The sequence below is a fragment of the Myotis brandtii genome, unplaced genomic scaffold (genome assembly GCF_000412655.1).
Source record: "Myotis brandtii unplaced genomic scaffold, ASM41265v1 scaffold51, whole genome shotgun sequence".
In the NCBI taxonomy this organism is placed as follows: domain Eukaryota; kingdom Metazoa; phylum Chordata; class Mammalia; order Chiroptera; family Vespertilionidae; genus Myotis; species Myotis brandtii.
Window position 1 is genome coordinate 2,146,304 of NW_005369442.1, and position 26,344 is coordinate 2,172,647.

General features: G+C 36.9%; 1 protein-coding gene across 4 annotated transcripts in view; it reads right to left on the reverse strand.

The window, feature by feature from the left end:
• Window positions 1-22,861, reverse strand: part of CLOCK (clock circadian regulator) — a 115,735-nt gene extending 92,874 nt beyond the window's left edge. Inside the window, exons 1-2 of one of the 4 annotated variants that reach the window (XM_014548482.1) lie at window positions 22,775-22,861; window positions 17,872-17,911 (exon numbers count right to left, since the gene is read on the reverse strand). The gene's annotated coding sequence lies outside the window, so the exon portion shown is untranslated. Of the gene's footprint in view, window positions 1-17,871; window positions 17,912-22,730 lie in introns of all 4 variants that reach the window. The other 3 variants (XM_014548480.1, XM_005877164.2, XM_014548479.1) reach the window with 3 other exon arrangements.
• Window positions 22,862-26,344: the final 3,483 nt, after the last annotated feature.

Sequence of the window (26,344 nt, forward strand, 5' to 3'; positions counted from 1 at the left end):
AACCCCCTGATCAGCCCTGCTCTGTGCCTGATAGGGGGGAGCTCCCCAACCCCTTGATGGGCCCTGCTCTGTGTGTGACAGGGGGCGGTGCCCCAACTCCCCTATTGGCCCTACTCTGTGAGTGACAGGGGGGAGCTCCTCAACCCCGTGATCGGCCCTGCTCTGTGTGTGTCAGGGGGGAGCTCCTCAACCCCCTGATCGGCCCTGCTCTGTGCATGACAGGGGGTGGCGCCGCAACCTCCCCATCGACTCTGCCTTGAGTGTGACAGGGGGCAGTGCCCCAACCCCCGAATCGGCCGTACCCTGAGCGTGACTAGGGGTGGCATCGCAACCTCCCGATCCGCCCTGCTCTGTGCATGACAGGGGGCAGCGCCCCAACTCCCCCATCGGCCCTGCTCTGAGCCCGACCAGGGGCTGCACCTAGGGATTGGGCCTGCCCTCTGCCACCCAGGAGCAGGCCTAAGCCAGCAGGTCGTTATCTCCCGAGGGGTCCCAGACTGCGAGAGGGCACAGGACGGGCTGAGGGCCCCCCTCCCCCCCCCGAGTGCACAAATTTTTGTGCCCCGGGCCTCTAGTACTTATATAAAACAAAATAGACTTTAAGACAAAAACTGGGAGGATGGGTGGGAGGTAATCAACCAAAGATCTTGTCTGTATATATGCATAACCCATGGACACAGACAATATGGTGCTGAGGCCTGGGGCAGGCTGAAGGGGGTTCATGGGGGGAAAAGGGGACATATGTAATACTTTCAACAATAAAGAATTATTTTAAAAAAATTTTAAGTAAATTATGTTTTAAAAAATACAAAAACTATCACAAGAAACAAAAATAAAGCATTATATATTAATAAAGGGTCAATCTGTCTGGAATGTATAATTATCTATAATAATAAAAGCATAATATGCTAATTAGACCGGACGTCCTTCAGGACATCTCTCCGGGCGACCTTCCAGACGAAGCCGGGGCTGCGAGGGAAGCCCAGATCCCAGGTGCCAGAGGGAAGCTGGTGCTGGCAGCTATGGGAAGGAAGGCCTTTTCTTGCACGAATTTCATGCATCGAGCCTCTAGTAAATATATATAAACCCCACATCAGAGCACCTAAATATTTGATACAAACATTGACAAACTGAATAAAGAAACAGAGAGTAACACAATAATAGATTTTAATACCCCAGTTTCAATAATGGATAGAACATCCAGACAGAAGATCAATAAGGAAACAGATGGCTTGAACACTATAGACTACATGAACTTAACAGACATATACAGAATATCCCACCCCATAGCAGAATATATTCTTCTCCAATACACATAAAACATTCTCCAGGATAGATCACATATTAGGTCACAAATCAAGTCATGACAAATTTTAAAAGCTTGAAATCATATTGAATATCTTTTCCTGACAACAGAACAAAACTAGGAATCAGTAACATAAGGAAAACTGGAAAATTCACATATGTGTGGAAATTGAAAAACACCCTTTGAACAACCAATGGGTCAAAGAACAAATCAAAAGGGAAATTAGAAAATATCTTGAGACAAACATAATATATCAAGACTTATGGAATGAAGCAAAGGCAATACTAAGAGGGAAGTTTATAGTGGTGGTAAATACATTAAAAAAAAAAAAAAAGACCTCAAATAAAGCCCTAACTTTACACCTCGAAAAACTAAAAAAGTAAAACTAAACCCAAAGTCAGCAGAAGAAAATAAAAAATATTCAAGCAGAAACAAAGACAAGAAAAGCAAGAGAAAAAGTAGTTTTTAGAAAAAACAAAAAAAGAGGAAACAACTGATACCACAGAAATACAAAAATATCATACAAGACTATTATGAACAATTAGATGCCAACAAATTCAATAACTAAGAGGAAATAAATCCTAAAACATACAAGTACCAAGACTGAATCATGAAGAAACAGGACATACGAACACACTTTTAACTAATAAGAATATTGAATCAATAATACAACCTCCTAACAAAGTAAAGCCCAGAACCAAACAGGTTCACTGGTGAATTCTACCAAACATTTAAAAAAGAATTTAATTATCACCAATCCCTCTCAAACTCTTCCAAAAATTGAGGAGGGAATACATCCAAACTCGTTTTATAAAGCCAATATTACCCGATACCAAAGCTAGACAGATTCCACCAAGTAAAGAAAACTACAGGCCATTATCTCTGATGAATACAGATGCAAAAATCCTCAACAAAATATTAAACCAAACTCAACAACATATTACAAGAATCATACACCACGATCAAGTGAGATTTATCCTTGGGATGCAAAGATGGCTCAATATACAAATATTTGTAATACTGTCAACAATAAAGATAAATTTCAAAAATCAATTAATTTAAAAATTAATCAATTTTATCTCAATGCAGAAAAAGCATGTGACAGAACTGAACAACCTTTCATGATAAAAACACTATACAAGCCCTAAATGGTTTGGTTAAGTGGATAGAACTGCAGACTCAAGGGTCCCAGGTTCGATTCCAGTCAAGGGCACGTACCTTGGTTGCGGGTTCATACCCAGTAGGGAGTGTGCAGGAGGCAGCTGATAGATGTTTCTCTCTCATTGATGTTTCTTTTTTTTTTTTAAATATATTTTATTGATTTTTTACAGAGAGGAAGGGAGAGGGATAGAGAGTTAGAAACATCGATCAGCTGCTACATTGATCAGCTGCCTCCTGCACGCCCCCTACTGGGGATGTGCCCACAACCAAAGTACATGCCCTTGACCAGAATCAAACCTGGGACCCTTGAGTCCGCAGGCCGACGCTCTATCCACTGAGCCAAACCGGTTAGGGCTCTCATTGATGTTTCTAATTCTCTATCCCTTTCCCTTCCTCTCTGTAAAAAATCAATAAAATTTTTTAAAAAACACTATACAAACTAGGAATAGATAGTTCTCAAGATAACAAAGTCCATATATGAAAAGTCCACAGCTAAGATCATGTTCAAAAATGAAAAATTGAAAGCTTTTTCTTTAAAATGAGGAATAAGGCAAGGATGCCTACTCTCACCACTTCTATTCAACACAGTACTGAAAGTCCTAGCTAGAGCAATTAGGCAAAAAATAAAAGGCATCCAAATCAGAAAGTCTCAAACAGTTCTCAAATAGTCTCAATAGTCTTGAGAAAGAACTAGAGGCCTCACACTTTCTGACTTGAAAAAATTACAAAGCCACAGTAATCAAAACAGTATGGTACTGGCATAAAGGCAGACATATAGACCAATAGAACAGAATAGAGAGCCCAGAAATAAATCCATGCATATATCTCTCTATATAAAAAGCCAAGCAACCGGAATGCCAGAACGACTGGTCGCTATGAAGTGCACTACGGCAGCAACCAGCCCAATCAGAGTCCCCGTGGCCCCTCTCCCCGGCTGGCCCCACTCCAGATCAGCCCCCCCATCCCAATTGGGGGTGAGGCCAGCCAGCCAACCACCTGCATCCCACCCCCGCTGCCAGCCCGGACCCAATCAGCCCCCATCGGGGCAGGCCGGCCAGAGTCCACCCATGCACGAATTCATGCACTGGGCCTTTAGTAGTCAAATAATCTTCAACAAGGGTGCCTGGACTACATAAGAGAAAGGATAGTCTCTTCAATAAATGGTGCTGGGAAAACAGAATATTCATGCAAATAAATAAAACTGGATCCTTATCTTACACTACACTCATATACACAAAATCAAATCAAAATAGATTAAAGACTTATATCTAAGACCTAAAACTATAAAACTCTTAGAAAAGAAAACACTGGAGAAAGTTTCAGGTCACTGGTTTTGGCAACAATTTCTTGAATATGACCTAAAAAGGAAATACAAGCAAAAACTGACAAATGGGACTATAGCATACTGAAAAACTTCTGCACAGCAAAGGAAATCAACAAAATGAAAAGGCAATTTAATGAATGGCAGAAAATATCTGCAAATCATTTATCTGTTAAGGTATTAATAGCCAAAATATATTAGGAACTCCTACAATCAGCAGAAAAATCAATTAACCCAATTTAAAAAATGGGCAAAGGACTTAAATAGCCATTTCTCCTAAGAAGACATACAAATGGCCCACAGGTATACAAAAAGATGCTCAACATCACTAATCACCAGAAAAATGTAAATCAAAACTACAATGAGATATCACATATCTGTTAGGATGGCCACTATAAAAACAAAAAAATCTAAGATTAACAAGTATTGGCAATGATATGAAGAAATTAGAACCTTGTCCACTGTTGGTGGAACTGTAAAATGATGTGGCCACTACAAAAAATAACATAAAGGTTTCTCAAAAAATTAAAAATAGAAATACCGTATGATCCAGAAATCCTATTGCTGGGTATTTATCCAAAAGAACTGAGAATAGAACCTAAATAGATTGTTGTGCTTCCATGTTCAGTGTAGCATATTCACAATAGCCAAGAGATGGAAACAACCTAAAAGTCCATCCATGGATTAAATGGTATATACATACAATGGAATATATGCAGCCTTTAAAAAGGAGATCTTGTCATATGTGACAACATGGATGAACCTTGAGAACACTTGCTAAGTGAAATAAATAACTTACAGAAGGACGAATAATACATAATTCCATTTATATGAGGTATCTAAAGTAGTTGAATTCATAGAATCAGAAAGTGGAATGATGGCTGCCAGGGCCTTGGGGGGGGGGGCAATAGGGAGTGGCTATTTAATAGATATAAAATAGATATTTTTTCCTCTGATTTCTTCCAGGATTTTTTTCATCTTTGATTTTCTATAGTTTGAAAATGACATGCCTAAGTGTCATTTGGGGCAGGGAGGAGGGGTATTTATCCACTTGATGAACTCTGAGCTTTCTGGATCAGTGGTTTAGTGTCTGCATAAATTTGGAGAAATTCTCAATCATTATTGTTTCAAATATTTCTTCTGCTCCTTTCTCTTATCCTTCTGGTAATGCCATTACATGTATGTTACACCTTTTGTAGCTGTCCCATCCTTGGATGTTCTGTATTTTTCAGTCTTTGTTCTCTTTGCTTTTCAGTTTTTGAGGATTCCACTGAGATATCCTCTAGCTCAGAGATTCTTTCCTCAGCTGTGTCCAGTTGACTAGTAAGCTCATCAAAGTAATTCTTCATTTCTGTTAAGTTTTTATCTCTAATACCAGAGGCCCGGTGCACGAAATTCGTGCACTGGGGGGAGGGGTGTCCCTCAGCCTGGCTTGCACCCTCTCACAATCCAGGACCCCTGGGGGGATGTCCGCCTGTCAGCTTAGGTCCTTAGCTCTGCCACAGAGGCAGGAGAGCCTCCCGCCACCACCACTGCACTCGCTAGCTGTGAGCCCAGCTTCTGGTTGAACGGCGCTCCCCTTGTGGGAGCACACTAATGCCTCGCCCTGCACCCAGGATTCCCTCCTCCAGCCAGTCGCAGGCACCCAGGACCCAGGCTTCCCTCCCTCTGGTTGGCCATAGGCACCCAGGACCCAGGCCAGCTTTGCCCGGGCCGGCCACAGCCACAGGGTACCGTGGGCAGGCGGCTTTGCTCAGGCCACAGCCGCAGGCACCCAGGACCGCAGGGCGGGTGGCTTGTCCCTCTTCTGGGCCGCAGCCTGGCTGGTCCCCATTCCTCTCTCACGAGCTCATTTGTGCCTGGCTGGTCCCCATTCCTCTCTCCCCAGTGTTGAGTGTCTGAGCCATTATGGCGTGAGGGCATGATGACCATTTGCATATTAGCTTTTTATTATATAGGATTCCTTTTGGTTCTTTCTTAGGATTTCCACCTCTCTGCTTACATTGGCCATCTGTCTTGCATGCTGTCTATTTTACCCATTAGAGCCCTCAGCATACTAATCATAGTGTTTTAAATTCCTGGTCTGATAATTCCAACATCCTTGCCATGTCTGGTTCTGGTGCTTGCTCTATCTCTTCAAATTGTGTTCTTTCCCTTTTGGTATGGTTTGGATATGATGTACTTGTAAAAGGAATTGCTGTAAATAGGTCTTTAGTAATATAGTGGTGAGATGCAGAGGGAGGGGAAGCATTGTACAGTCCTATCATTAGGTCCAATCTTTTAGTGAACCTGTGCCTCTGGACTGTGAACTTCATAAGAGCTTCTCAGTTTTTTCCCTCACTCCTAAGAAGGGATAGAATAGTCAGACTGGGCTAGAGTTGGGTATTTCCCTTTTCCCACATGCAGACTAACAGGGCTGGGAATTTCCCTTCCTCCAGGTCATTTAGGTTCTAATACCCAAGCAGTTCAGAGTCTGGTTTAGTTCCCTCTGAGTACAGGCCTTGTTAAGAAGAATAGAGTCTTCTAGTCTATTTCAAAAGTGTCCCTTCTTTCCTCCCTCTGCTGGAAGCAAGAGTGGATTTTTCTCTAATATTTAATGTGGGAATCTGGTCAAGTTCCAGGAAGTAAATCTCACAATAGTTGCAGGCCCTTCACAATATTTGCAGGTCCCCCTGGAGTCTTTAACTGTTAAAGTCCATAGTAAGCTTCCAGCAATTTGTTAATTACAGTTCAGGTTTCCTACCCAGCACAGTTCCTTAAGGTGATTTCAACCAGTGAGTCTGTTCTGGGAAGCTGTTGCTCCTTATATTTGTCTGTCTGACTCTCCACTCTTGGTGGCTTTCCCTCTCTTATGGATTTAAGAAGAGTTGTTGATTTATAGGCACTTAATAATTTGAAGGAATTAGTTAACAACCAAGAATTTCTAGGGCCTTTCTTATAACAGACCATGATAAAGACTAATGAATGACATGATATAACTCCACAGGGACTGCCATAGTATTTATTATTTATATTTGCTAGGTTTCCTATGAATTAGTCCTCAATAGTTTCAAACATACCATTTCTTATAACGGAGAAAGCACTCAGGAAGTCTGACTGATAAAAATAAAACTTTAATCAAATGATGGCTTTAAGAATTCTAATAAGCATATATGAATTAGTTTCATTGACGTCTCTGCATCAAATAATACAGAAAAGGTCATGACCCAATAGAGAATGATGACCCTATTTACAGAATATTTAAGGAACTGACTATTCAGATTATGGCTGCTTCACATTTTGTTTCTTCCCCCATCTCCCTACTTTGTGTGTGTGTTTGTGTGTATGTGTCTACTTTAGTTTTTATTTTCAACTTTGAGAAGGAAAATTAGGGCGAATTTTACTAAATTAAAATTTTTGGTGTGAAAAGAACTTCAGAAGCCTGTCAATTTCAATTAGCAATGTTCTTTCACTAACAAAAGTTTGGTGAGATATGTAAAACCTTGAAAGTAGTTATGTCTTCTGACCCCAGTAATTTCACTTTGAGAAATAAAGTAAATAATCAGAAATGTATCCAAAGTTTTATAGTCATTGCATTCTTTTTTAAAAAAAATATATTTTATTGATTTTTTACAGAGAGGAAGGGAGAGGGATAGAGAGTTAGAAACATCAATGAGAGAGAAACATCAATCAGAACCAGTCAGGGCAGTCATTGCATTCTTATTTAAAATAGTACACCTAGAAAAATATTTAAGCATCCAATAGCAGTAACAGTAGCATCAAAATATATCAAACATAAATCCAAATATGCCAAAAGTAACAACTGTGGTTATTCCTAAGTAATTATTTTAGCTTATGAATTTTTAAAAAAATTTTCTTTAGTACTTTCTAAAGTTCCTTTCATAAACATGCATTATTTTTATAGTGAGAAAAACTTAATCGCTGTCTTTTTTCTTCCTTTTCTTTTAATTGTTTAATAAAAGAGCACTGGCACCCTAGCTGGTTTGGCTCAGTGGCTAGAGCTTTGGCCTGTGGACCGAAAGGTCCCAGGTTCGATTCCAGTCAAGGGCACATGCTTGGGTTTCAGCCTCGATCCCCAGTAAGGGGCTGACAGGAGGCAGCCAATCAATGATTCTCTCTCATCATTGTTGTTCCTATCTCTGCTCCCTTCCTCTCTGAAATCAATAAAAATATATTTATATATAAAAAAAAGCACTGGCTATACATAAGAACATAAAGTACATGCCTATCCATTCCAGAGAACGAAATCTGAATAACAAAGTAACATATTACCATTATAAAACATGAGTAAGAGATTTTTTTCTTATACTAATATAGCATTCACCTAACTTAAAGAAACTTTAAATTTCATTTATTAATAATTTTTAAAATATTATTAAAATGGTTAACTCAGGAACCTGGGTTTTTATAAAATAGAAACCACAACTAATCTTTTTCTAACCTAATAACCTGTTGACCCACTGACCTACTTTCTAATTTAGGTTAAACCTGGTATCACAGATATTTCTGGGACTGATAGATCTATTAGCATTAATTAAAAGCAGTGCTAAATTTAATTGACTAATATAATACAAAACCTAGTCAACAATCCTTAACTGTATTTATCACCATTTATAAAAATTCTAATTTGCTTCTGCAGATTATTGTTTGTAGTATAGCTAAAAATATAATTATTTCTGAGAACAATTTTAACTTGTGAATACCTAAATATTTTTAAAATTAATTGTTTAATATAGGAGTAAAGATGAAATTAAACAGTAATTCTCAATTCAATACTAAATGGGAACATTAGCCTACCTCTACAATGGATGTAAAATATTAGCATGGTGAAAATCATTCCTGACTCCATAGTAATTTTTAAGACCAACTTAAATTAAAAATTGACAGAACAAGAAACACAACCCATACCAAAGTCTCATGGAACAAAGACTCATGAAGAAAGCTCTGGCTCAAGACAAACACATCAAATGATACCAGAACTGTAGCCTGTCAAATGTCTAGATGCAAGGTAAAATTTTGAAGCCTCATTTAATAAACAAAAACTGAAAAATTAATACAGTTCTCTTAGTGGCATATAAGACTATTACAATGACTCAACTAATGTATTTCTTCAAATAATGCCTGAGCTCCCTATTCATGTAACAGACTGATCTGGTCCACCAAAACACATGAACATCTCATTCCTTTTTCAGAGATGAGACTGAGGCGTGAGCCTGTCCCCAGACTCAAATGAGCCCTACAGAAGGTTCAGGGAGAGCCGAAGCCTGAGAGTCAGAGTGAACTTCACAGTGAACCAGGTACCATTACCCTGAATCTACACCACCACAGAACTACATCCTGAACCAGGTCTCTATGCTAATATCAGCAGGAAGAAAGGACGGAATCTGTGATAGGCAGAATAATGGCCCCACTAAAAGGACCATGCCCAAATCCCTGAAACCTGGGAATATGTTACTTTATTTGGCAAGACAGGATTTGCAGATGTGATTAAGGTTAAAGATCTTGAGGAGATTATCCTGGATTGTCTGGGTCAGCGGTCGCCAGCAGACCACTGGTGGTCCGTGAGGTCCGAAAGGTTGGCGAATGCTGGTCTGGGTGGTCCAATGTAATCACATGAGTCTTTAAAAGTAGAGGGCCTTTCCTGAGAGATATATGAGACAGACGGAGGGTCGGAAAGATGCAATGTTGCTGGTTTTGAGAGTGAAAGACGGTGGCCACAAGCCAAGGAACCTGGAAAGCCGCATATAAGCATAAGTGATGGATGTGGACAACAGGGGGTGAGGGTGAGGGCAGGATTGGGGGGATGAGGGGACATTGGGGGGATAAGGACACATTTGTAATATCTCATTCAATAAAGGAAAAAAAAAAAGAAAACACAAGGAAACAGATTCTCCCCTGAAGCCTCCAATAAGAAATGCAGCCCTTCTGACACCTTGATTTTACCCCAGTGAGACCCATGCATAACTTGAGCTGTAGGACGGTAAAGTAATAAATTTGTACTGTTTGTGATAACTGGTATGGCAGGGAAAGAAATTTAATACAGGTCCAAAATCTCTGGCAAATCTTGGTTAAATCTGCCTTTCCCAAATCCTCACTCTCAATATTTACAATAATCTGCCTAGAAAACCATCAAGACCAATCCCATTATGCCCTACTTTCCTTTTATATCAGTCACCAGGAGGGCCCCAAGACTCCCAGGTTATTCCGCATCACCTGGACTCTTGTCCTTATATACTCTGTATATCCCTAAATTGGCCCATTTCCCCTTCCTTTCTAGATTTCCAAAATCCTTTAACTGTGTCCTCTGGAACTCACAGTATGTCATTAGCAAAATATACTATTTCTTCAATAGTACTGCTGCACACTCTCTTCACCTTTCTTGCACAAATGGAAATCTCACTCTCCTCTAGTTCTGCTCTAGCTCCATCCTTTCAAATGATGGCTTTTTTTCTCTCTGCTATGTCCCATATGACTAGGCCCTGGTGGTGAGATAGACTTCCTTATTCCTCATTATCATTTCTAAGTTATTCTTTCTCCCTTCCCTAAAATTTCCAGCTTTGACTCTTATAAGTCTCCAGACTTATCAGCTATCATCCTCTCCTTATTGTAACTGCTCATAAATCCCAGAACAAGCCCTCTTATTCCCCAAAGGCTGTTACTCTCTCCAAAACCTCTTTTGTCAGTGTTTTTGGATTTTAATATCTACATAAATGATCCTCCCAATATCTTGACCAGTCAGTTCCTTGTCCTCCTCTCCTCCAGCAATCCTGTGCTCCATCCTATCTCCTATTCATTCCCCTGGAGTTACTCTAGAACTCACCATTACCAATAATCACAAACACCTCTCCATCAGTTTCAAGCACCTTACCTCATACAAGCTAATATAACATGTAATCAGCTTAATTCAAAACCACAAAAATAAAACAAGACTTTTTTTAAATTGGCAATATAGCTCTAATTTATTTATGTTTATGTCTTTTTTTTAAAAAAGTGTTTTAAAAAAAATATATTTTTATTGATTTCAGAAGGGAAGGGAGAGGGAGAGAGAGAAACATCAACAACGAGAATCACTGATAGGCTGCCTCCTGCAAGCCCCCTACTGGAGATCGAACCAGGAACCCTGGCATGTGCCGATTGAAAATTGAACTGTGACCTACTGATTCATAGGTTGATGCTCAACCACTGAACCACACCAGCTGGGCATGTCTTTCTTTCTTTCTTTCTTTCTTTTTTTAACCTATCCTAGCCTTCTAATCTTTGCTGGGCCCTCACAGTTTCTCATCCCATAAAAGGCACAAAAGAGCAAGGTAAGTTGATCTGAGATGATCAGGGAAAAATATCAGATAGTAACAGTCTCTGTTGGTCAAGTTACTCATCACATTTAGAGATGCTTAATTCTTTTTCATGTTTTTCTAAATGCTACTCTTCCTTTTTGCCATAGAGTGTTTATAATGCAGATAAGCCATTCCATGGCAAAATACAATGGCTGCTTACAATTCTAATATAGCTTAAGTTGTGCTCACATAAACTTTTTATAATTTCAACTATAGCATTTACTAATATAGACACAAATAATACAAACACTGAAGAACATATGGAGGGGAATCAAGGCTTTTGGAGATCACTTGTTTTGCCATATTACAAGGCACCAATTTTCCTTTCAAGCTTCATCTCTCATTGTACCCTCATTGTACACATACTATCTATTTTCTAGCCACACTAAATTTGTACTTATCACCCTTCCCATGAAGTAGAAAATAAAGGTCCCTAGTAAACAAAGGTCTGCCCATTAGTGCCCAACATATTATCAACATAAATGACTTCTTAATATAATATACTACAGGACCAGTGCACAAAATTCGTGCACTTGGGGGAGGGGGTCCCTCAGCCCAGCCTGCGCCCTCTCATAGTCCAGGAGCCCTCGGGGCATGTCTGACTGACAGCCTAGGCCTGCTACCCGCAGTCGGCAGTCAGACATCCTTAGCGCTGGCGTGGAGGCAGGAGAGGCTCCCATGACTGCTGCTGTACTCGCCAGCCATGAGCCCGGCTTCTGGCTGAGTGGCACTCCCCCTGTAGGAGCAGACTGACCACCACGGGGCAGCTTCTGCATTGAGCATCTGCTCCCTAGTGGTCAGTGCACATCATAGCGACTGGTCATTCTGCCATTCGGTCAATTTGCATATTGGCCTTTTATTATATAGGATTAGAATTGATCTCAGGAAATCACATTGTCATTCACATCAGGATTCAATTAATCATATGTAAAATTCATATTGTTAGTGGAAAACTAAACAGAGATACTGTGTATTAGTTCCCTATGGCTGGTATAACAAATTACTATCAACTTAATGGAAAGAACACAAATTTATTATTTCCCAGTTCCAAAGGTCAGAATCCAACACTGGTCTCACTGGGCTAAACTCAAGGTGTTTGTAGAGCTGCATTCCTTTCTGGAAACTTTAGCAAAAAATCTTGTTTCCTTGCCTTTTCAAGCTTCTAGAGGTACCCCTCCTCATCTTCAAAGCCAGCAGCAGGCCACACCCTTCTGTGGCTGTAATCTCTTCTGTCTCCCACATACCTCATAAAGACCCTGTGATTACATTGGGTCCACCCAGAGAATCAAAATAATTTTCCCATTTTAAGGTCAGCTGATTAGCAACCTTAATTCCTCTTTTCCATGTAACATAATATAGTTACAGGTTCTGGAAATTAGGACATAGACATCTTTGAAGGGCCATTATCTGCCTACCATATACCATGACCCAATTTTCCCTTTGGTGAAGACAAAATAAAGTATATTGTGGGGAAGATCAAAGAATAATTTGATCTATCAATAGATAAAAGAATATGCCACCATGCCAGTAAGCTTGTAACTTCTGAACTATTTTTTCCTTTTATGTTTCTTCAATGGAATTGAAAAACAACGTGAATAATAATTCCAGAAACATGAGTTCAACTGCAACTGAAGTCTAAATTTATTGCTATATGGCAGCAACAAGCTCTATGGATGTTTTACTGAATGGCAAAACATTTGTTTAATTTAATGTCCAAATGACTATTACAGCATACTTCCCTTTGGACCACTACTTAATGTGCTAGAGAATATACAAAAATGGCATAACTTATAAGTGTCAAACAGATATCCAAACAAGATTAATTAAATCATAGTCTATTTTAAAAAGTCAAGTGTTTGTAAATTTCTGAGATGGATCTCCAGAAAAAAGAAGGGGGAGGTAGAATGAATATGAAATATTCATATTCTCAGAATTTCATTAGTACTATAAATCTCCAGGGACCTGTTAAGAAATTTGATAATTAAGTAGTATTATGAAAATACTAGGCTTAGGATAGCTCATTAGATATCTAGTAATTTATAACTAATATGTATTAATATAATGATAATTTTTGACATTTTATATAACTTTGTCAATCAGACCACCAGATCCATATAAAGTACCACTAAAACATATCAATTTTTAAGTATTCCTCTAACTTTTGCAGTATAATCCCTTCATAAAATGACAGCTGGTCTGACCTATTTAACTTGGGTAAACTGCCAGGTTGCTTTTGTGCAGCCAAATAGGCCAAACAAGTTCCCGACCAACTGAAAACTAGTTCAATTAAGTTCAGATGCATCTTGAACCACAGATTATTCAGAAAACAACCGTATAGCATTTCCTCTTCACCAAAGTTATCAGTTTATCTACATTTATATTTAAGATAAATTTTATTTCCTTTAAAATTCTGCAATATATGATATATATCTATGCTATCCACTTCTACTTATCTCTCTATCCCTATTTTCAAAGCTTTCAAATATTTGTGGGTATGTTTATCCCTTAATTGACTATTATTTTTAACCCACTGACTGATGTCCTTGATCTTTACCTGAAATGAGAAAGTCTAGAAAAATGACAGGCCAAGACCCTATCTGGATCGGTGGAGTAACAAGAGAAATGGGCTCAAATGGCATAGACCCCTCTTCTTTGCAGCATGCAAGTATGCAGTAGTAATTATGGATAAAAGAGGATGTGTAAATGGCACAAAAATTCACAGCCAGAAGGCCTATGGCTAGGTTTCACAGGGTACAGCCTAGACTTTTATCAAGTATTACAAAACAGAGGTATAACCTTGATACAGAAGACACAGGATTTGAGATTTCTACTGATTTATCTTCAAGCCTGCTACCGAGCCCATGCAGTAAATATGTATCTCATATACAATTGTATTTTTCAGTTCTGAAATTTCCATTTGATTCTTTTTTCTAGTTTTCAGAGATCTTTACATTCATGTCAAAAGTGTTTACTTTTATCTCATTGAACATGGATATAATAGTTGCTTTAACGTATTTTTCTGATGCCTGGCCAGCATGGCTCAGTGGTTAAATGTCAACCTAAGAACCAGGAGGTCATGGTTCGATTCCTGGTCAGAGCACATACCTGGGGTGGGCGCTTGATCCCAGTGTGAGGCATGCAGGAGGCAGTTAATCAATGATTCTCTCGCAGCATTGATGTTTCTCTCTCTCCCTCTCCCTTCCTCTCTAAAAATCAATAAAAACATTTTTTAAAATAAAAGTATTTTTCTGATAATTCCATCATCAGGATCATCTCAGGGTTGGCATCTGTTCATTGTCTTTTCCCATAAAAAATGGTCAGATTTCCCTTTTTGTTTTATGTCAAGTAATTTGAGATTATATCCTAGACATTCTGAAAATCAGGTTATAAAATTCTAAATTCTATTAACATCTTCTGAAGAATTTGATGTGTTTTTTTTTTAAGTTTAGACTGGAAGTACTATATTGCCTTCTGTGGGTGGTAGTTCCAATGTCAGTTCAATTTTCAAAGTCTTTAGTATGTTATTTGGGCTTATCCTTTGTGAGCATCACTCAGAGGCAAATCTGAGATTTGAACAGTAGTTTATGTTACTATTATAGTTCAATTCTCTTAGTCTTTGCTTTAGGTCGGTTCTGTGCATGTGTAGTTCATGTGTGAGGTGGAACTTCTGTGGATTCATACTCACCATGAGGGAATATCCTCTCATATCAGCTCTCTTTTCTCTGAGGTTCCCCCAGCATGCTCTTGTTTCCAGGGGCCTCTTTCCCAATTCCTCTGGCCAAAGAAATTATTTTCTCTCAGAGTTTTAAATAGTTGTGCCACCATGGCAATGCAACATTGCTTACAGGTGGAGATGGTCTCAGAGTAGACTTGAGAGAGCAAAAGAAAAGATCCCTTTCCTTGTCCTCTGTCTAGAAATAGGGTTTTTTCTTGGAGTTTTTGATAATTGCTATACTAATTTGTGTAGTTCTACAATTTAGCCCATTTGGTGAAAGCTGGGACATAGATAAAAAAAAGTACACTCACCATTATACAGACTATTCTTCAAGTTATGACTTCCTTTCTCAATTTGCCCACTATTAACTTTCAGAGTCTTTAGATGGCTTTTGTATTCTATTGACAGTTTATTGCGTTGACACTGGTTAATAAAATTATATAGATTTCAGTGTACAATTCTATAATAAATCATCTGTTATTGCATTGTGTATTTGCCACCCAAAGTCAAATTTCCTTCTGTTACCATGTATTTGACCCCCTTTACTACCTACCCCCAACCCCACTTCTCTCGTTAACTCCTGACAGTTTTTAGTTCCAATCAGTCACAGAGAAAGGCTTACTCCATTTTGGCTATTCATTGAATTATGTCCATTTCCCAAAAGACTTTTACCTAAAGGCTTTAGTAGTCTTTGACTGATCATTATCTAGATTCATAATTTTACTACAGGGTGCACTGTGGTGAGTTTCTAATCCAATCATTCTCCCAGCATTTCTTACTAGCTGTGATTCTTCTATAATGGTAAACCTTTCTTCCTAACTATTTAGTTACCTTGAAATATAATTTGTGCAGAAAAAGAATAAATGGTTGATTCTTTCATTTACCAATAGTTTTCAGAGTAATGAATGGTTACCTACGAAGGTTTTTTAAAAAAGTATTATTATGATCTTTGGATTATTATATAAATGTATTTTTCAATCTACTGCAGTCATTACATTTTTAAAAACCTATTTTTGCCCTAGCCGGTTTAGCTCAGAGGATAGAGCATTGGCCTATCCTTGGACTGAAGGGTCCCAGGTTCAATTCTAGTCAAGGGCACACACCTCAGTTGCAGGCTCGATTCCCAGCCCTGGTCGGGACACCATGTGGGAGGCAACCAACCAATATGTCTCTCTCACATTGATGTTTTTCTCTGTCTCTCCCCCTCTCTTCCATTCTCTCTAAAAATCAATGCAAAAATATCCTCGGGTGAGGATTAACAAAAAGAAAAACAAACAAAAAGAAAACCAACCATACCTGTTTTTACTGAAAATTTCAAACATATAAAAAAATAAAGAGTAATAAAATTATTAATCTATATACCCATCACCCATTTTCAACCATTATCAAACCATGGTCAATACTATTTCATTTATTCTGCCCCTTCCCCATTCCTTACTATCTCCCCTTGCATTATTAAAAGCAAATCCCAAAAACTATATCCTTTCATCTGTATAAACTCCAGTATGATCTACAAATTATAAGGACTTCTAAAAAACATAACCAGTTATCACTATCATACCTTTAAAAATTAACAAAAGATGTATAAGAAGTCTACACACAAAATAACAAAACATTTCTGAGAGAAAACGTTAAAGGCCTAAATATATCAAGTTATATACCACGATTAATGTATTAAAAGTCTCAATACTGAAAGATGTCAATACACCCAAATTGATCTACAGATTCAATATTAAGCTAGTTAATAATAATAATAAATAACAAATAATAATATTAAGCAAGTTTAATATTAAGCAGGGTTTGGTTGTTTATTGGGAAATTGATAGGCTGAGTATAAAATTTTTACTGAAATTTAAAGTACCAAAAAGAACTAACGCAATTATGAAGAACAAATCAGAAAAATTTAAAGCTACACTAATTAAAAGAGTATTGTACTAGCACAAGAACAAACAGACCAATGGAATAGAGAAAAGTCCAAAAAGTGACCCACAAATTATTGGAGTCACCTGATTTACAATAAAGGGACTACTGTATTACATTAGGGAAAGGATAGCCTTTTCGATAAATAATGCTTGACCAAATGGATTTCCATATGGAAAATAAAATGAACCATGAATCCTACCACATACCATGCATAAACCTAAATATAAAAGTTAAAACAATTAAGTTTATAGAAGAAAACATACAAATATTTTCTTGGTTTGGGGATAGGTAAAGATTTCATAAAACACACAAAAAACACTAACCATAAAAGAATACTTTGTTAAAATGGACTTTTTTAAAATAAGAAATTATATTAATCAAGACATGCTATTCTATTAAGAGTGAAGAAATAGAAGAATTTTAATACTTAATCCAACAAAAAAAACCTTATCCTATAAACAGATAAAGAACTCCTAAAGAGACAGACACAATAGAAAAACGGGCAAATGACATTAACAGGCATTTCTCAAGCAGATATCCAAATGGTCAACAAGTATATAAACATCTACTAAGCCTTTGAAGGTATCAGGGAGTTATGAATTAAAACTACAAAATTTTTACTACATATATAGAAGAGCTAATATTAAAAACACTAGTAATTTCAAGTATTGGGGAGGATATAGATCAATAAGAACTCTTGTATACTGCTGGTGGCAATGTAAATTGACTCAACCCCTTTGGAAAACTGGGAGGATCTACTAAAGCTAAGTAGGGAAATACCCTAACCCAGCAATTTCACTCTTGGATATTTAGCCAACAGAAATGCACATATATGTACACCAAAAGACACACAAGAATATTTACAGCACCATTGTTCATAATAGCCCAAAACTGAAAATTATCTAAATGTCCAACAGTAGAATGAAGAAATAAACTGTGGTGTATACATACAAATGATGCTATTACAAAGCAATGAAAAAAGAAAAATTGTTGCTATATGAATCAACATAGATGACTGCATAAACAAGATTATCAAATAAAGACAGACACTAAGTGCAAAAATAGACAATACTAATGAATAGATAATACTAATGAACTCAGAATAAGTTACCTGTCGGAGAGCGTGATGTCAGGAGGCATGAAGAAGGCCCCTGGATTGATAAAAATGTTCTCTATCTTGATCTTGGTATTGGTTTAAGAATGACTTCATAAAATTTCATCAAAATGATACTCAGAATTTATGCACTTCATAATATGCATGTTTTCATTCAAAGTTGTTTAAAGTTGGCATTATTATCAGTCCCTTCATTTTTAATTTTTTGGTTATTTTGCTTGTTGGTAAAATGAAGTTTCTAATAGAAATAGGTTCTACTTCAGTCTGCCTTTTAGTTGGGTTACAAAAAGTCACATTTACTTCCTTTTTCAATATAATTACTGAAGAATTGTCTTGATGTGGATCCTTTCGATATTATGAGAGCAATAAAAAGTCTAGCCTGAGGTTAAAACTATCCCATATTCACAAACCAGAAAATTCTAAGATAGTATTTTTTCTTAAAGTAAATACAATTGATGAATTTTTCTGTATTAAGGTCCCGTACATTAGTTCCTATAGTTTGTATTTGGCAAAAAAGGTAAGAAAACTCGAGCTTCTGAGGTTTAGCATCTAAGTTTTAGCTGGAATTGAAAAGAGTAAGTCAAGGCAAGGTGTCATCATAAGGTTGTTGTGGAAATAAAACTATTAAATGTGAAGTGCTTAGAACATGATACATAGCACAAAACAAGTGCTAAAAGGTAACTGCATTTATTAATACCATTTTGAGAAACACTATAATATATCCTTATTCTTGAATTTCCTTCAAAATATAATAAATTAAATTTAATAAATAAAACCAGATACACTTTTAAGAACAATATATTTATGAATTAAGGGAAGATTTAATAGATTTTTAATGAAACGAGCTGAAGTGAAGAAAAGTACAGAATAGATGAAAATTAAATAGACTATACCTAAAATTTTTTGAAGTTCTAAATTAAACCAATTGGCATTTAACTATGATCTTATGATTAAAATAACTGATGAGATAATCTGCAAGAATACTGTTACTATAAAGATATTATCTTTGTATAGCAGCTTTTACATTTGCAAAGTTCTATTTCATTTTATCTTCACCATTACTCTAAAATAACTAAATCTGTTTAATAAGTTATTTATGTTATAAACTTATTAAATCTAGTGAAGTGACATAAACAGAGCACCTGCGTTGATGACAAAACGGCTAATCACAAAACACCCAACAAAAAACATTGCTCAATAACAGCACCACCATGTAAACAGAGTATGTGTGAAAATACTTTAAAAAATAAACACAAGGAATATAAGTGTACTTTTTTAAAAGCTTTGTGAGCTTGTGGGGGGTGGGGGGGTTGTGGTTGTTTTAATCCTCACCAAGGGATTGTTTTTATTGATTTTAGAGAGAGAAACATGTCTGTGAGAGAAACATTGATTGATTGCCTCCATATGCACCCCAACTGGGGATGGAACCTGAAACCTAGGTATGTGCCCCGACTGGGAATTGAACCCCAAACCTTTAGTTGTACAATGCGATGCTCCAATCAACTGAAGCACCCGGCCAGGGTGGAATATAAGTGTATTTTTGGATATGTTTTTTTTAATTGTTTTTTGTTTTGTTTTTTTAGAAAGAAAGAGAGAGATAGAAACATTGATGAAAGAGGAAACATCATCGATTGCTGCCTCCTGCACACCCCCTACTGAGGATCTAGTCTGCAAGCTGAGCATATGCCCTGACAAGGAACTGAACCATGACCTCTTGGTTCCTGGGTCGATGCTCAACCACTGAGTCACACCGGCCAGCCTACAAGTGTATTTTTAATGGAAGTAAATAATTTAAAAGCAATAGTATTTGGACATAATTTCCAGGGGTTTCTTTGGTAACTGCTAAAGACATCTCTTTAAACTTTTTACTTGGAAATAATTTCAAATTCCAGAAAGGTAATAAAAATAGTTCAAAGAACTCCTATATGTACTTTATCCAGATTCACCAATTTTTAACATTTTCATCATTTTCTTTATCATATATAAGCATATCTTTTGATCCACTTGAGAGTAAGTTATATATAGCATGCCCTTTTACGTCTAAGTACTTCGATGTGTACCTCCTACAAATAAAGACATTCTCTTAAATAACCACAGCATAGTTACTTCAGGAAACCTAAAAATTGTAAAATATTTTTAAATTGTAAAATATTTTAATTAATGCCTACTCTCCAATTTTTTAATTGATCAAATAAAGTCCTTTAGGGTTTTCTTCCTCCTCCATTAGAGGATCCAGTCCAGAGTTATATACTACACATTTAGCTGTCATATCTCCCTGAACTCCTTTAATTTAGAACAGTTGTCTTCAGCTAAATACCTTTTAAATTATCTTATCTTCACAAGATATTCTGCAAGGCAAGATTTTAAAAGTTGGGTAATCTTGAGCAAAATATATAGGAAAGCTTCATTTAAAAAAAGAGGTTCAGCCCTGGGTTGGTGGCTCAGTTGGTTGGAGCATCACCCCATATACCAAAAGGTTGTGGTTAGGGCACAGGGTTCAATCCCTGGTTGGGACACGTATGGGAGGCAACCAATTAATGTTTCTCACTCCCATCAATGTTTCTCCCTCTCTTTCCCCTTCCTCTCTTTCTAAAATCAATAAACATATCCTCGGGTGAGGTTCAGTGGAAGAGTAGAAAAAAGTTTCAGAAGATTTAGATGAGAATATATGTCTTCCTATCCAAGAGTGCTTTTAGTAGGTATATATTTTAAAACTTTACAATGAGGAGACTTCTAGTTTTCTTTGAGATTGGTATTTCTTGGATTAGTGGTTCATCTGGTCTCAAGATTTCAAAAAAAATAACAATATATAATCAACTTAGACAAATCTGGGCAATGATTTGATGACTATCTATAAAGAATGAATCCAGAGGAAATCACTGTTTTCAACAAAATTCTCTCTTATAGTTAACAAAATCACCCAATCCCAATAAGCAAACCTTTAAAAAACAAACTAGAAACATTGTGATCGCATATAGTTATTAGACTACAACAGATTTTGTTCTTTCACTCAACAAACATTGACTGTGTGCCAACTTTGTACCAAGCCTGTGACAGCTACAGGGGGATCTAGTGGTCAAAAAAATAGGCATAATACCTATCCTTAGAAAACTTATAATTTAGTAAGTCTTAACAATTACAGTGGGGCCTTGACTTACGAGTTTAATTCGTTCCGTGACGGAGCTCGGAGCTCGTTAACTCAAATTACTCGTATGTCAAATAAAAAAGTGAACGAGTGAGACACGTGGTGCTAGGCTGACGTTGTGGCGTTCACTGTGACGTTTGCTGCGCCAACTAGCGGTGGGGTATCTGAAGCTGGCTCGTAACCCCAATTTTAGCTCGCAACTCAAAGCAAAAAATCGGCCGAGAGACGGCTTGTATCTCCAAAAACTCGTTAGTCGGGACACTTGTAAGTCAAGGCCCCACTGTATTATTTTCCCCTATTTTGAAAATGAAGCAACTAGGATTCAGAGTGGTAAATGTTTCCAAAGTCACAAAACTATTAAGTGCTCTAGAGGGACAAGAAAGATAGTACTAAAATCACAGTCTTTTGTCTCCTAATATAAAACTTAACCAGTCTCTGTCATTACAGAAGAGCTCCTTAAGATTATCCTCAAAGACTATTCATAGACTCAAAAGGGACAATGCACCTCCATCCCCAACAATGAGTGAGTCACCAAGTTTCCAAATATATTAGTACTTTCACTTAAAAATAACAGGAAATCTCCATATATTAGGAAAAAAGAAACTGTATAAAAGGTATAAATAATCTTTTAAAAACCTAAGATATTATGGTAACATTAAATCCTGGTAAAAAAAACTGAGAGTCCTACAATAATTCATATTCTCTCTCTCTCTCTCTCTCTCTCTCTCTCTCTCTCTTTCATTTTAGAAGAAAAGTAACAGAAGAATAGATTTCTCTTTATTTTCTATTTTAAAACACCAACACAAGCCAATGTAATTAGAATACATTACACTTTCCAGGATAAAGGTATAAATAATATAAATAAGTCATTGAAAGTTGGTACTGATTCTCACCTCCCTCTAATATCCTCCCACTCATCTCTTAAAACTTAGCATCCAATCTAAAAAAATACTTCTCCAACCACATAGAGCAGAAGTCAGCTACTTATTCTGCAAAGGGTCATGTAGTAAATATTTTTTGGCTTCCTGGGCCTAAGGTTTCTGATTCAACTACTTAACTCTGCCACTATAGCTTGAAAACAGCCATATACTATATATATATAAAATAATAGTAGCTGTTCCAATAAAAGCTTTATTCACAGATGCTGACATCTGACTTTCATATAATTTCCATGTTCAAAGTAGTATTCTTCTTTTAAGATTTTTCTCAATATTTAAAAATGTAAACACTATTCTTAGTTCACGGGCCACACGAAAACAGGCAGCAGGCTGGATTGGTCGTGTGTGCACATCCTTGATGGAAAGACTTGCTTGTAAGCTGAAGCTGCAGTAGGTAACTGGTCCTTTTTTACCTTAATCAACTGATTCTTTATATCTAAACCTAAAATCCAACAGGAAATAATTCTTATTCTACTTTTTAGTCATTTGTGAATTACCTTTATTTATCTCAGAAAAACAAACAAAAAGTTATAAATCTTACCTTTAAGCAGTAAATTTGAAAAATTTCAGGAACTGCTAAAAATACTTTACATGTAGAATGAATAACTTTTCACTCCTAAGAATGAAAATTAAAAGCTATCAAAGAAAGTAACAAATCATGCTCTAAATATTTTTATAATACTTTGTCCTATGCTCCTTGCCAGATTTCAAACCTCATTATACCCAATAATTATGAAAAGAAAGAGAGAAAGAAAGAAAAAAAGATGGCATACCTCTTAGCTCAAAATGAAGGTTGAAGGTATCTAGTGTAACTCACCAAGTCCTAAAGAGTCATCTAAGAGGAATGCAGAATTTTCCAAAGGCATCTTACACTGTGACAGAATCAGCTTCTAAGTTTCGGCAGCTTTACAGGAAAAAAAAAAAATCTTCTGTAAAACAAAGGCAGCTGTGGAAATAATGCTAACCAAATTCTAAGTATACTCCAGTATTTTTTCCCCATCCATGTATACAACATGAACTGGGGTCTCATATGTGCCAGGAATTGGAGATGTAGCTATGAACATGTCCGATTCCATCACACTCAGGGAGCTCAGTCTATAGGGCAATGCTAAATGGGATAAAAGGCAGAGCCTATTTTAAACCCTTACCACTTGACAAAATATTTGCCATTCTGAAGCTCATCCCAGCCCCATAGCCTCAAGGCTTTGAGAAGGAAGCTGAGGTAAAGTCCTTGTGGAGGGTCCTTTCAGGGCCTGAGGAAAGACTGCCCTGAGACAACAAAGCCAGCCTCCCTATGCATGGATGTATTGATCAACTAACCATCAGGGGCCCTCCAGCAGAATGATGGGTAAAAATCAGTCTCAGCATCATTTCCAATGACTAATTAATAGTTACCAAGCACTTCACTATGTGTGAAGCCCTGTTCTAAGTGCTTTATACGTATTAACTAATTCAATCTTCATAACATTCCTATGAGGTAAGTACTATTACCTGGTATTTCCAGTATGATTTTATGAAACAGTCTAAACATTACCATTAATTTTTATTAATCAAAATAAAAATTATCAGAAATGTTAACACCTCTAACCACAATATAAAAGCATTTTAATTTGCTATTAGAAAAATACTATTATAACTATCAATTAATAAAAATAAAAGACTTTACAACTTACTAGTTTGGTTATTTCTTTTTTAACCAGAGCTTCTATTAAGAAGAGAGATGGAGAAAGTCTGCTCCTTGCTCCTTCAATAACTCACTATGATAGTTTCTACACACCCAATGGTGAGGGAAACACCAAATTCCTGCCCTCGTGGAGTTTTAGTCGCTGAAATATAATGAAGATTGATACCCTGTGGCAATTATATATTTACAACATACCCTGTTTTTTTAATGAATGAAGAACAACAACAACAAAAAAAAAACAGATAAAATCTGATGCATAACAACAACAAAAATCAAAACCTGAAGGGAGTGGACTGGGAATAAATTAAAAAATCACCTGTTAAAGTTGAACAAAGAGGAAGAATAAAAAACTGCTCCAGTGAGGAACATACTAAGGAAAAATGGAAAAGAATCCTTGCTCAAAGAACACAGAGAAATTGCAGTAATCAATGCACTATAATGAAGGTCCTTAAAAGAATTAAACAGTTATGAAAATAAAAAGCAGATGAATTTTCCACAGCAGAAGATTCAAGACTATAATGTAATGATGAAAGATTAAACCTTAATCCAGCAGTCTTTACCTGGGACCAGATGGTTTTAAGGGGATCAATTTTCAGATCTTTAGCAGTCTTTACCTGGGACCAGATGGTTTTAAGGGGATCAATTTTCAGATCTTTGATTTCCATAGTTACCAACCAGTTACTAGAATTAATATCAAGGTCAGAGCATCACACTGGTCTCTCCTTTTCTACACTTTATTTTATAATCATCTTCCCGTTCACAAGATAAAAATATAACGCTCACACATCTAAAAATCTCACTATAATGCACTTCCCTGAGATGCAGAAACATCCAAAAGACCAAAGAAATCATTTGAAATATTGATTTGTGGAAGGAGGGTAACCTTTAATGGAATCGCCAAGGTGGTCCTATCTTTCCTTGTCCCATACATTTTTGTTAAAGGCAATTCCTGATATTAAAAATGACATATTTTGTCCCCAATACAAATTTTTGATTAAGAAACTGACCTGATTCCTTAACTAATAAAGAATTTAAAGATTAAAAAAAAGACTGACCTGAGAGAATATCTAATAAAAACAGTGATGATAAATATTGAAGACAGCTACAACTTAGTTCACCCAATTAAAAAGCTTATGGCCAGACATCTTACATGAGTTATCTAGAGTTATTTAGAATTCAATACCTGGGAAGCATCTTGAATTAGAACTCAAGATCTGCACTTTACCCATTATCAGAGAAATGAGAAAGAAGTTAGTACATTATACCAATCACTTTGCGTGATTTCAAGGAGTTGAAAAGAGGCCTATCTTCAAGCAAAAGTAATATACACCAAAGTTAATTGTTTTACATTCTCTTGAACATTTATTGAGAAACATTTTTATTAACTTTTGCCAAAAGAATACTGGGCACAGTAAATCCATGTGTTTTTTTGCCTGGACAATTATTACTCTGCTCAGTTTTTCATTCATACATGGACGGATCTATCTATCTATCTATCTATAAAAGCCTAATATGCAAATTGTCCCTGCAGGAGTTTGAACGGGAGACCAATCGCTCACTATGATGTGCACTGACCACCAGGGGGCAGTGCGGCACGAAGGAAGGCCCCGGCTGGCAGCCAGAAGGAAGGCCCCGGCAGGCAGCGGAAAGGCCCCAATCGGCCCTGATTGCCGGCCAGGCCTAGGGACCCTATCTGTGCAAGAATTTTGTGCACCAGGACTCTAGTTAGATATAATTTGGAAGGAATATACTGTAACTTTTATTGTAAATGATATACTTAAAAAATTATCAACAAATCTTTTGTAAACCTCACACTTACTAATGGCCAAACATCTCTTTTTATTTTTAATTTCCATTGGAACCAGTCTCATTCTAACATGTGTAATACTCATTCATGGATACATAAATTCTATGGAAAAAGCAGTCCCTTCTGAAAAGATGTATTTATGTTTAGTAACTGTTTATAATAAAACAAACCAATATTTATGATGTACTCATAGTAATTATAATTTAGAAGAAAATGTTTTAACATTTAGACCATTATGTTCACAGTTAATGAAAACTTTAAATTTCTATTTATATTCATATTTTTGATATCCAGAAGCATTTTTTCAAGTGCTGAAAGAAAAGAACTGCCAACCCAGAATCCTATATCCAGATAAAATATCCTTCAGGACAGAGGGAAATGAAAACATTCGCAGATGAAGGAAAACTAAGAACTTGCCACCAGTAGACCTACCCTCAAAGAATGATTAATGGAAGTTCTTCAAACATAAAAGAAATGATAAAAGAAGGAATACTGGAAAATCAGAAAGGAAGAATGGAAAGAATAAGAACATGGATAAATACAATAGACCTTCCTTCTCCTCTTAAGTCTTCTATAATATCTTTGAGGTTAAAGCAAAAAGTATAACACTGTGTAATATGGTTCTCATTGTATGAAGAGAAAATATAAAAAACAATTATACTAGAAATGGGAGGGGGGGCAAAGTGGACTTGACCAGTAGACTGTGATAAGCTATTCTATATAATAAAAGGGTAATATGCAAATTGACCCTAACAGCAGAACGACCAGAACAACCGCTCGACCAGTTACTATGAGGCACACTGACCACCTCTCGGTCCCTTTCCCTGGCCCGCAGGCTCCCATTGCCCAATGGCAAACGGGAAACCGGGGGTAGGTGGCGGGGGACGCGGGCGGCA